The 10851-nt window shown below is 34.3% G+C and overlaps 1 long non-coding RNA gene across 1 annotated transcript; it reads left to right on the top strand.

The window, feature by feature from the left end:
* Positions 1–4325: 4325 nt before the first annotated feature.
* LOC121372131 lies at positions 4326–10525 on the top strand. The gene is made up of 3 exons (XR_005957889.1): positions 4326–4456; positions 8257–8354; positions 10376–10525. It is a non-coding gene; the product is annotated as an uncharacterized LOC121372131 (long non-coding RNA).
* Positions 10526–10851: the final 326 nt, after the last annotated feature.

A 10851-nucleotide genomic window follows, 5' to 3' on the forward strand; every position in this document is an offset into this window, starting at 1 on the left:
ACTTTGTTTTTACCAAAGTGAGTTACAGACTCTATTTCTACCCTCACCCCGAAAAAAAAACCCCTCCACCCAATAATTATTTACCGTTATGCTACCCACAACTGATACTGCCACAACCCCACGCCCGCCCGTTTTTCTGACAAAAGTAGAAGCGTACGTCTCTTCTTATCATCGGAACGAGTACTACAATTGCAATGCCTTCAAACCCCCCCCCCCCCCCCCCCAGTATGGTCATTTTTTAAAAAAATAACCCAATAAATGTAGAACTCCACCAAACTCATAAATGTTAACAATGTTATACTGTTTGCTTGGTGAACCGTTCTAAAATACGCCAAAATTCCTTCAAGAAGGGGCAGGATTTAGCTCAGTCAATTGAGCGCTCGCTTGAGGTGTTTGCGTCGCAGGATCGAACCACCTCAGTGGATCCGTTCAACTGATTGGGTTTTTTCTCGTTCCAACCAGTGCACCACAACTGGTCAAAGGCCGTGGTATGTGGGAAAGTGCATATGAAAGATCCCTTGCTGCATTAAGAAAATATCGCGGGTTTCATCTATTGACTACGAGTCAGAATTACCAAATGTTTGACATCCAATAGCCGATGATTAATAATCAATGTGCTCGGAATATTCAAAATTCAATAGCATCAAAATTGCCCCCTCTCCCACCCACCACAACCATTTTCCTTTCCTGGGCCGAGGCACCTGCGCCCATAACAGGCGTGCGCTACATCTTGTTCTGAATGTGCAGGTAAAACCCTATGACTCTATTGCAAATTGTCTGTGATTAATTTATGGGAAATTTAACTAAAAATACTAACGTTTTCCTGAAAGTACAACTTGCAGCAATTCACTGGACTCAGTGTGACAGGTATCAACAATAATTTGTGAAATATCACATTTAGTATTCGATAGAACCACAAGCAGTGTCCAGTATATTATTTTGTTTAGAATACATTATACCAGCTGAACGGTATTGTAGTGGATTACACGAACCCATGGTCGGGCCACAAGGCTTCGGGGTCCCTTCCGGTACTTCAATCTTTCACCCCACTACAGTGCCTCAGCAAAAAAAAAGAATTAAAAAAAGAAGTAAATAAATAAAAAAAAGAATTAAAAAAAAGAAGAATAAATAAATAAAAATTGACGAGCTCGTAGTACCTGTGGGGCCCCTAGGCTTCCGCGTAGTTAGCCTTGTGAATAATACGGCCCTGCACGAAACTTGGAAACAGAATCCCCACACTGACCTTCAGTGTGATGATTGTTTCTCCCCTTTGATGATCCATGCATATATATATATATATATATATATATATATATATATATATATGTGTGTATGTGTGTGTGTGTGTGTGTGTGTGTATAGGTGTACGCCCCCCCCCCCCCCTCCTCCCTTTTGGCAGCTTCCTACTGCCACTGCTGGGTTAGCCCAATATATTTTTAATTATGCTGTTCTAAGTCAAATTTTAATATATTTTTCAAATAAAATTTCTTTGAAATCATTTAATATTTGGTTTTAATAATTTCTCTTAACTAATGGTTACACAGTGATTAATTTTTGAACAACTGGCCCGATTTGCATGCTTGGCAACGGTCGATTCAACCGATTGTCACATACAATGAAGGTGGCATGCTGCAACAGTGTGACGTCATCTGATCTCTCTCTCTCACACACACACACGATTAGACCATACTGCTCGGGGAGATCAAACATCGAAACAAACGGAGCCCATGATTTTGTTTATTCAAATTATTGCATTGACTTTTTAAAATCACCCCTAAAAATGTAGTTAGTATTATTTGGCACAATTAATTTATTAATTTATATCCAAAAGATAATAATTATTTCGAAGACTAATCGTCGAACAGTGCACTGGCTAGTACTTAATCCATTATGGTGACCCAGACAATGTTAGAACTGTCCCTGATACAAGACGCACGAGCTGCTTGAGAAATAGACATTGTTTTAGTTTTGACTTGGGCTTGTAGGTCAAAGAAAAAGCCGACATGAAATTGAGAACGTTTTATCATCTAAGCCAAATCGCAGTTATTTTCGTGTTACTACGTAATATGTGTTTGTTTTATTTAACGACGGCACTAGAGCACATTGATTTTTTTATCTTATCATCGGCTATTGGACGTCAAACATATGGTCATTCTGACAATATTTTATGTTTTTTAGAGGAAACCCGCTGGCGCCACATAGGCTGCTCTTTTTACGATAGGCAGCAAGGGATCTTTTATTTGTGCTTCCCACAGACAGAATAGCACAAACCATGACCTTTGTTGAACCAGTTATGGATCACCGGTTGGTGCAAGTGGTTTATACCTACCCACTGAGCCTCGCGGAGCACTCACTCAGGGTTTGGAGTCAGTATCTGGATTAAAAATCCCATGCCTCGACTGGGATCCGAACCCAGTACCTACCAGCCTGTAGACCGATGGCCTACCACGACGCCACCGAGGCCGGTAAATACAGTTAGAAGTACACCTATTTCATTTTCTTTTGTCCTTAAAGTTACATTCTCTGGTTACCATATTATAACATCATGTACAAATGTGAAATACAAGCTCAAATGCACTTTTAAAAAAGTCGTGTGTGTTCGCTATGAAGGGTTTATACCTACCCATTGAGCCTCGCGGAGCACTCACTCAGGGTTAGGAGTCAGTATCTGGATTAAAAATCTTTATTTATATTACTCGTTTTTACTGTGGTGTTCTTTAAAAATTTACCATTTATGAACATTTATATGTACTTTAATATTGTTAGAAGTTAAAGTGCATTGTTTAATGACACCACTAGAATACATTGATCATAGGCTATTGGATGTCAAACACCACGTTGTCATCAGAAGAAACCCCGCTACATTTTTTTTCTGATGCAGCAAGGGGTCTTTTTTATGCTCTTTCCCACAGACAGGAAAATACATATGACAGCCTTTGACCAGATGTGGTGCACTAGTTGGAACGAGAAAAAAAATCCAATCAGGTGAATGGATACACCGAGGTGGTTCGATCATGCGACCCAAGCACCGCAAGCGAGCACTCAACCAAGATATTGAGTTGAAATATTGTGTACTTTTATTCTTAATTTATTTAGTATTTTTGTACTTACAATTTTGAATCAGTTGCTATTTTAACAATATTTGTCCTAATGCCTACAATTTTGACTAAATGTGGCAATCGGTGTGTGTGTGTGTGTGTGTGTGTGTGTGTGTGTGTGTGTGTGTGTGTGAAACAAAGTGAATATTTCCTTTTCTGAACAGATCGGGCCCTTTTAAGGGCCACTATGGGCAACCTAGGGAGACATCTTAACTCCAACAAGGTCCCAGTAACGAGCTACTCTCCCCAGCAAGCATGCATCGTCGGCCCGATGTTGGCGAATGGTCGGACATGAGCGGCTACCATCGGCACATTTTTCCTGCAACGGCCCGCTGTTGGCCCGACGTAAGCGCGATGACAAGATTTTCTGTGACTACATCAACACTAATTTACAATCGGGTATTAATTATAATCATGTAAATAAATCCATAGTTTGTTTTAATTAAGCATATTTTTGCCTACAGCAGGCATACGTCGGCCCGACGTTGGAGCGATGACAATATTTTCTGTGGTCAGATCAACACTAATTTACCATCGGATATAAATAATAATGTAGAGCAATATATTTGTTTCTCCACATTTTGTTTGAATTAAAAATAAAAAAGCTTATAACATGTGTTTGCCTACATATAGGCCTACAGCGGCCCGCTGTTGGCCCAACATCGGCGCAATGATGATATTTTCCATGGCTAGTACAAGACTAATTTACCATCAGAAATAATAATTATGTACAGATCTGTCCATATTTTGCTTGAATTACAAAAAAATAATAAATAAAAAATGATTTTAAAAAGTTGCCTACAGTGGCCTGCCGTCAGCCATACATTGGTGCAATGACAATATTTTCAGTGACTAAGATCAACATTAATTTACCTGGATATAAATAATAATTATGTAGATATATGTCTATATTTTGTTAGACTTAACTTGTTTTAATAAAAAATTTAAAAGCATGCACCCAACAGCTCATTATAAAGAAATTTTGCCCACCGCGGCCCACTGTCGGCCCAACGTAGGGCCAGATCAACACTAATTTACCATCGCTGATAAAGAAATTTTGCCTGTTGTTGGGACTGCTGCAGAACAAGTGTTCATTATGAATGGTGTAGAATACTGAGATTAAGCTTGCCACCTTAGGCTTTATGGTGCAAATTCAAAGTGTAAATTATATATCAATTATGTTTTTAAAACGAATGACTTTACACTATTGTGTGGTTCGCCAGACAGCGGAGGAATACAACATAAATAGGAAACAAGATGGCGGCGTCCATTCAAGATATTTGAATTTATAAGTGAAAATGCCAAGTTCTTTTCATCACGCACGTGCAATATGTCTAGCATACATGAAGACTGATTTTGTAAGTATCTGACTACATGTAGCACCTATTTTTTAAATCTTAGCAGTTCATGTTTTCATTTTAAACTGATCATTGTCGGATTTTCCAAAACAATGATTGCGCTTTTTTATTTTAATTTCTTTTTTTTTTTTTACTAATAATCCTTTGTCTGATGAATTTATTTGATGTACGTCAATGCATGGTGGATAGCCATTTCATTTAGTATAAAAACAAGTACTAAAAGTTAAAAATAGTGCTAATTATAGTAATTTAGTCACAAAAATGTTTCTATTTTTTATTTTTTTTTTTTTTTTTTTTTGACACGTAAAAAAGGAATACTTAAATAGATGTCTTTCATTGTACTCAATAACTGTTTACAAATATCAGTTACTACAACTGCTCCTATTGCCCTGGGCTTTTAATTAGCACTAATGTGTGAAGTCCATTAATTACAGGTAGTCTGTGGGAAGTCTGCCAGATAAGACAGGTACAAAGTGATCAGGCTAGCACCACCTCTTAGTCTATAGAATTTTTATTGCCCCAATTAGCAGGTTAATCCCTTTGTAAGTGGTTATCCTAGGACTTGCTGTGTGTGTGAATTGCAGAATGTTGCTGTTATAGAATGTAAGAAAGCATTTACTCATATTGTAAGTCAAAGACTACAAGATCAGTATATACAAGCTTGGAATGATAATTTAAATTCATATCCGAAATGTTCCACATAGAGAATTTATCGTCTATATTTACCTGAAAAACTGCGAACAATATATTGTCGATTCAGGACTTGTAATCACTATCTACCAGTTGAAACTGGCCGATGGCAAAATATCGATAAGACAAGAACGAAAATGTCCTCTCTGTAACACCACTTTAGGTGATGAATATCATTATTTGAGTGTACATATTTCTCAAATGAAAGATTCATATATCTAAAAAAACCATTATTATGACAGACCCAATACTTATAAATTCTGTCAATTATTTAATTCGAAAAAGCTATCAACGACAAAGAAATTATGTATGTTCCTAAATGTGATTAACTCTGTTCTCAAAAATATCTATACAGCATAATTATAAACAATACGTAATGGTTAACATCTAAAGTATACTACTGCGTAGGCGTAGTAAAAATAATTGTTTGGTTCCGGTTACCCGACCATCCCTAAATTTTTGGTGCCGACCCTAAAAAATTTTCCACCTTTTCCCCACCCTTTTTTTTCCCACCTGTTTTATTTAATAATCCATTAATATCAATCCAAATTTTCGTAGACTCTAAAAACAACAACTGCAGAGAGATGCCACGAGATCTGTCAGTCCAAGATCTCGTTACCAGAAGACCCGGAACACTTTGCACAATTTTACTTCCGAAGAGTTCCAAATGAAAAGCTTCCGAGAGCCATTCGGAACTCCTCGTACATTTCCACGAAATATAAGCGTAGCGAAATGTGACAGGTGTTCCGATTCCTTGAATGTCGTTTCATTTGAAATTGATTTAAATACATGTGTAATATTATATGATTTGAATGAGCACATTTTTGACATTCTACTCTGTAAATGGAAGACGCCATTGACACCACATGCTCTCGGATGTGTTCTCGTACTCATTCGGAACTACTCGGAACTTGTGAATCCAATCTTCAAAATGATACGCTAGTTTACTGTTAAAAAGCAGAATGATACAAATTTCCAGTCTATTTTGGTAGGGGAATTCCCTAAAACGTAATCGAACTTCTAGAAATACCAAGTTACGATTCAATGTTAAACATAAAGAGTAAACATGAAAATAGCCGATTATGCTGAAAAGATTACTTAAATTAAATATTTAGACATCATCTCTATCAATATTTTGCATTTGTTTGACAAATAACCCCTATATTTATTATTAAATATGATGATATCCATGGCATTTGAAATGAACTGGTAGTACCCAAAACCTTAAGAAATGACAACTCTTTTCACATTTAATAGCGTCTGCAGTGCTGTAGTTGTGAGGGGGTGTAACCATGTTGTGGATCAGACCTTTAAAAGCAAAAATACAAACCTGTTTTACCTCTTTGTCAACAGTGCAAAGATACTGTGCAGTGTCCTTATGGACGACCAAAAGGGAAACTGTTTTCCTGAAAATAGTTGTTTTCTTTTGATATCTCTGCTATGAGGATAGTTAGTATGGAGATCTTTTTGTTAACTTATTTTGTTAATTTTTATTGACATCTTCATTGTGTTCATGATGTACATTTTGTTACTGCAATACTGGCAATGAAATAGGCCGGGAAGATCAGTGTTGTTGCTGTAGTTGTGAGGGGGTGTAACCATGTTGTGGATCAGACCTTTGATATTAAAACTTTTTTTCAATGAACAAATTATAGTGTTATTTTAGTGTTATCGTAGTTTATAACCTTACCGTGTAGTATTAGATTTGGGTGGTGTTTACATTAATACCGATTGTGGTTTGACTAGGTTACGACATGTTTTTTTTTTTATAGAAAATAATTAATGATTCTCATTAAAGTATGTATTGTCAGTTGCACTGTAACACAAAGAAAGAGCTTTTAATATATTAATCTGCTATATTATTCAGGAAATATTAGCTCGAAAATGGGGGGGAAAAAACCAACGCTTTCCCTACCTACCTACCCTATTTGTTTTTGGCATGTAACAGGAACCAAACAATTTTGTTTACTTGGCCTTATAGCACTGTTATATTATTATACCTATTGTTATATTATGTGTGTATGTATATATATATATATATATATATATATATATATATTTGTTAAGCGTTTACTGCAGCCATCTGTATAATATGTTTGTAAACCACCTCAATGCATCACCATTTGGTGATCTGAGTTGATTAACTTTCTGTTCTGTTCTGCTACGTAAATGATTGCACTTCTTTTAATTAAAATAGATGTGATGTTGTAAAAGTTGGTTTGAATGTACAGTGGCACAAATGTCCCTCCATTACTGGTCACCATGACTGAATTTATATAATTTAAAAAAATGAAAGAATACTATAACTCATTAATATATATCTACTTCCAAGCTATTAGTTGATTATATGGATTAAAAAAATTAAAACATTCAGTGTTTCTGCCAGAATTTTTTTTTTGGGTATGGCGCTATGGAATTGAATGCAACCACAGTCAACAAGGGGTATGGAGGGCCTCTCCCGGAAACAAAATAGGTTAGGGTTAAGAAAAGCATACAGTAATGATAACAATAATTAATTTTGTCAAAAGGTTAACTTAAAAAAAAAAAAATCTGCCAAATATTTGTGTATGGCATCATACCCATATTTTACCCTCTGGCAGAAACCCAGACATTAATTTACTTTTACATAATTTTATTTAGAAAATTCATGGGGTTTTTTGGTAATCGAGGGACATCACAAGTATATTTTAATGAGTTACTACTAATTACGTATCTATAATATTTAAAAGTGAACGATTTAGCTAAATAATTTGGACTGTCTAGTAAAAATTTTCTATAAAAAAAAAGAGAAAAAGTTATTTATTTTTGACAAAAAGTAACTCTTGTTGAAGTCTAAAATACAATTTGTTAAAATAGTCTTAACTTTTGAATGGCTTGGTATATCTTAGAACTGTCAACAGTTCTTGGAACTAGACATAATTACATATAAATAGCTAAGTTACTGAATTCACAAATAATTTATTTTCTCCAATGTGGAATTTGTTTGATCTTGCCCTTAAGCATTATTGTTAATATAAAGTATACAGTAAAATACATTTAAACTGTATCTACATGTATCTCATAGTTTTTGACATGCAATAATATTTGTCTTTTCTCCCCATTTTTTTCAGAGAGTGTTTGCTTGAATCCAGAGACAAAAATAATGGTATGAAGCATCTTCCCATGGAATTACCATTCTGCATGTCTTACTGAAGTATTTATCATTTCTGTAAGTGGCTCTGTCTTTGCTGTTTTACTGCATATTTCATTATGGCATGTTTTGTTTTTTAAATTTGATTAGAAACTTAATGTACTAGTTTAACTATTTTGAATCATATAGCAATACTGAACAAAATGTTTGAGTCTAAAGTTTGAGCCCTGACGTTTAATTATAGTTTGTTGGATTCAGTGGGTTTTTTAACATTCAAATATGCATATTTATAAAGACAATTCCTCATGCTAATATTACATTTTTCTATAGTTATTTGTATGATTGCTGACACTTGGGAATAAAAAAATCAGTTTAACCCATTTACGAGATACACAAAATTAAATTCAAAATTAAATTCAAGTAACCCATTGTCTTTTGTGTAACCCATTATACCCATATAAACAGATGTTCATGCAGATAAAAAATAGGTTATGCAAAATTAGATTTGCAAATGAAACCATCATTACCACAAATAATAATATTGTTTTTAAGTCCATTAATCCATTTTATAGCTGTCCTTTAAAGGGACACACCCTAGTTTCAAGCCGTGAAAATTAACACTAAGTTTAGTTAATCTACAAACCTGTAACACATCTGGATAAAGTTACAATTGAGTGAAACATGAGTCTGTGACTTTGAAATAGTGAAATACCCTCTAAAATAGACTAAAAAAATCGACTCCATAACTGTTACTTCTCAGACGCACGTGCGTTTTTAAAAATATGAGAAATACATTTTGTGATATTAAAAACACCAGTATGACCAAAAACACTTCGAATGTACAGAAATTGATAATCTAAACAATAAAATCTAAGTAAAGTATGGTATATATTACCAAAAATGGTTAAAATAGTCAAAAATATGCGTTAGTGTTTAAAAACTAGGGTATGTCCCTTTAATAAATGTTCACCAGATATAGAATTACAAAGAATAAATGTTCACCAGATATAGAATTACAAAGAATAAATGTTCACCAGATATAGAATTACAAAGAATAAATGTTCACCAGATATAGAATTACAAAGAATAAATGTTCACCAGATATAGAATTACAAAGAATAAATGTTCACCAGATATAGAATTACAAAGAATAAATGCTTCTCAACGAAATGGTATTATTTACATAATTTGTGCATGTATACCTTGTGATATTTGTTTGAATGCTAATCCCTCATTGATAATTATGGTACAATGTATGGTGTTAATATTTCAGTTATTAATTATTAGTAAGCCTATGAAAGTGCATAATTTTTACTAAGTGAGGCTTTGGTATCAACTTGTTTAGGTCAAATGACATTTATAGTTAATGGTAATAGTCATCTTTAATTTCATCTTCATCTGTTATTTCATGTCTTAATAACATCAGTGCATGTTCAACTTTTATATACCCAAAGGTCTGATTTGTTGAACTCAGACACAGTACATCATCATGTTTGTACAATAAACACAATCATTAATTTGTTTGAACATAGTATTATAATTTTTAAATTTTAAGAATTAATCTTCCTACATGCATTTATTACTCATTGGGAGCTGGATGTAGCCCAGTGGTAAAACACTCACTTGTTGTGCAGTCAGTTTGGGATTTATGCCCATCAGTGGGCCCATTGGACTATTCCTCGCTCCAGCTAGTGCACCACGACTGGTATATCAAAGGCTGTGGTATGTGCTATCCTGTCTGGGATGGAGCATACAAAAGATCCCTTGCTACGAAATAACTAATGGGAAAATGTAGCAAGGTTCCTCTAAGACTGTCAAAATTAACAAATGTTTGACAATGGCCAGTAGCCAATCATTTATAAATGAATGTGCTCTAGTAGTGTCGTTAAACAAAACAAATTTGAACAAACTTAACTTATTACTAATTAGAGATATATCATGTTTGTAGTTGGGTTGTGGGTTTGTTTTTAGGCACATGTATGTAAATCAGATGAATTATACAGTATTTAAACATGATCGCAAAATCCATAGTGATACATGTACATATTATCATGTATTATATCCATTAATACAATTGTATTTTTTCTGTTATATTTCAGAGGCCATTTCCATAGTCTGAAGTCATTTAAAAGAATCAAAAAGTGGTTTTGAACTTCCATTGTTCCAATGTCAGAAATGATAGGGATAAAAAGACAAATATAGTGTATTTAATGTAACTGAATTTCCTAAAATAAAATTAATGTTTTAAATATATGGCTTTTGTTTTCTGTGATAATTACTAATATTGATGTCTGTCTAATTATGGACTGACATATACTGTTTTATGCTTGTTTACTGACATGAGCCTCTTGTGGTCTGGTAATATGTTTTGCAGTGTATGATGATATTATATCATATTCATATTTGTATATTTGAGAATCTTTTTATATGATATTTATATTTGCTGATGATGGGCCGGCATTGACTCGACATTGGTTGATGTCTCCTAACAACAGGCCACTTTCATATGGATTGGCAACCAATACTGTTCATGACTACCATTCTGACAATCAACAGCAGGCCATTATTGGCAACC

Source organism: Gigantopelta aegis, chromosome 4 (assembly GCF_016097555.1).
Source record: "Gigantopelta aegis isolate Gae_Host chromosome 4, Gae_host_genome, whole genome shotgun sequence".
NCBI classification, from domain to species: Eukaryota; Metazoa; Mollusca; class Gastropoda; order Neomphalida; family Peltospiridae; genus Gigantopelta; species Gigantopelta aegis.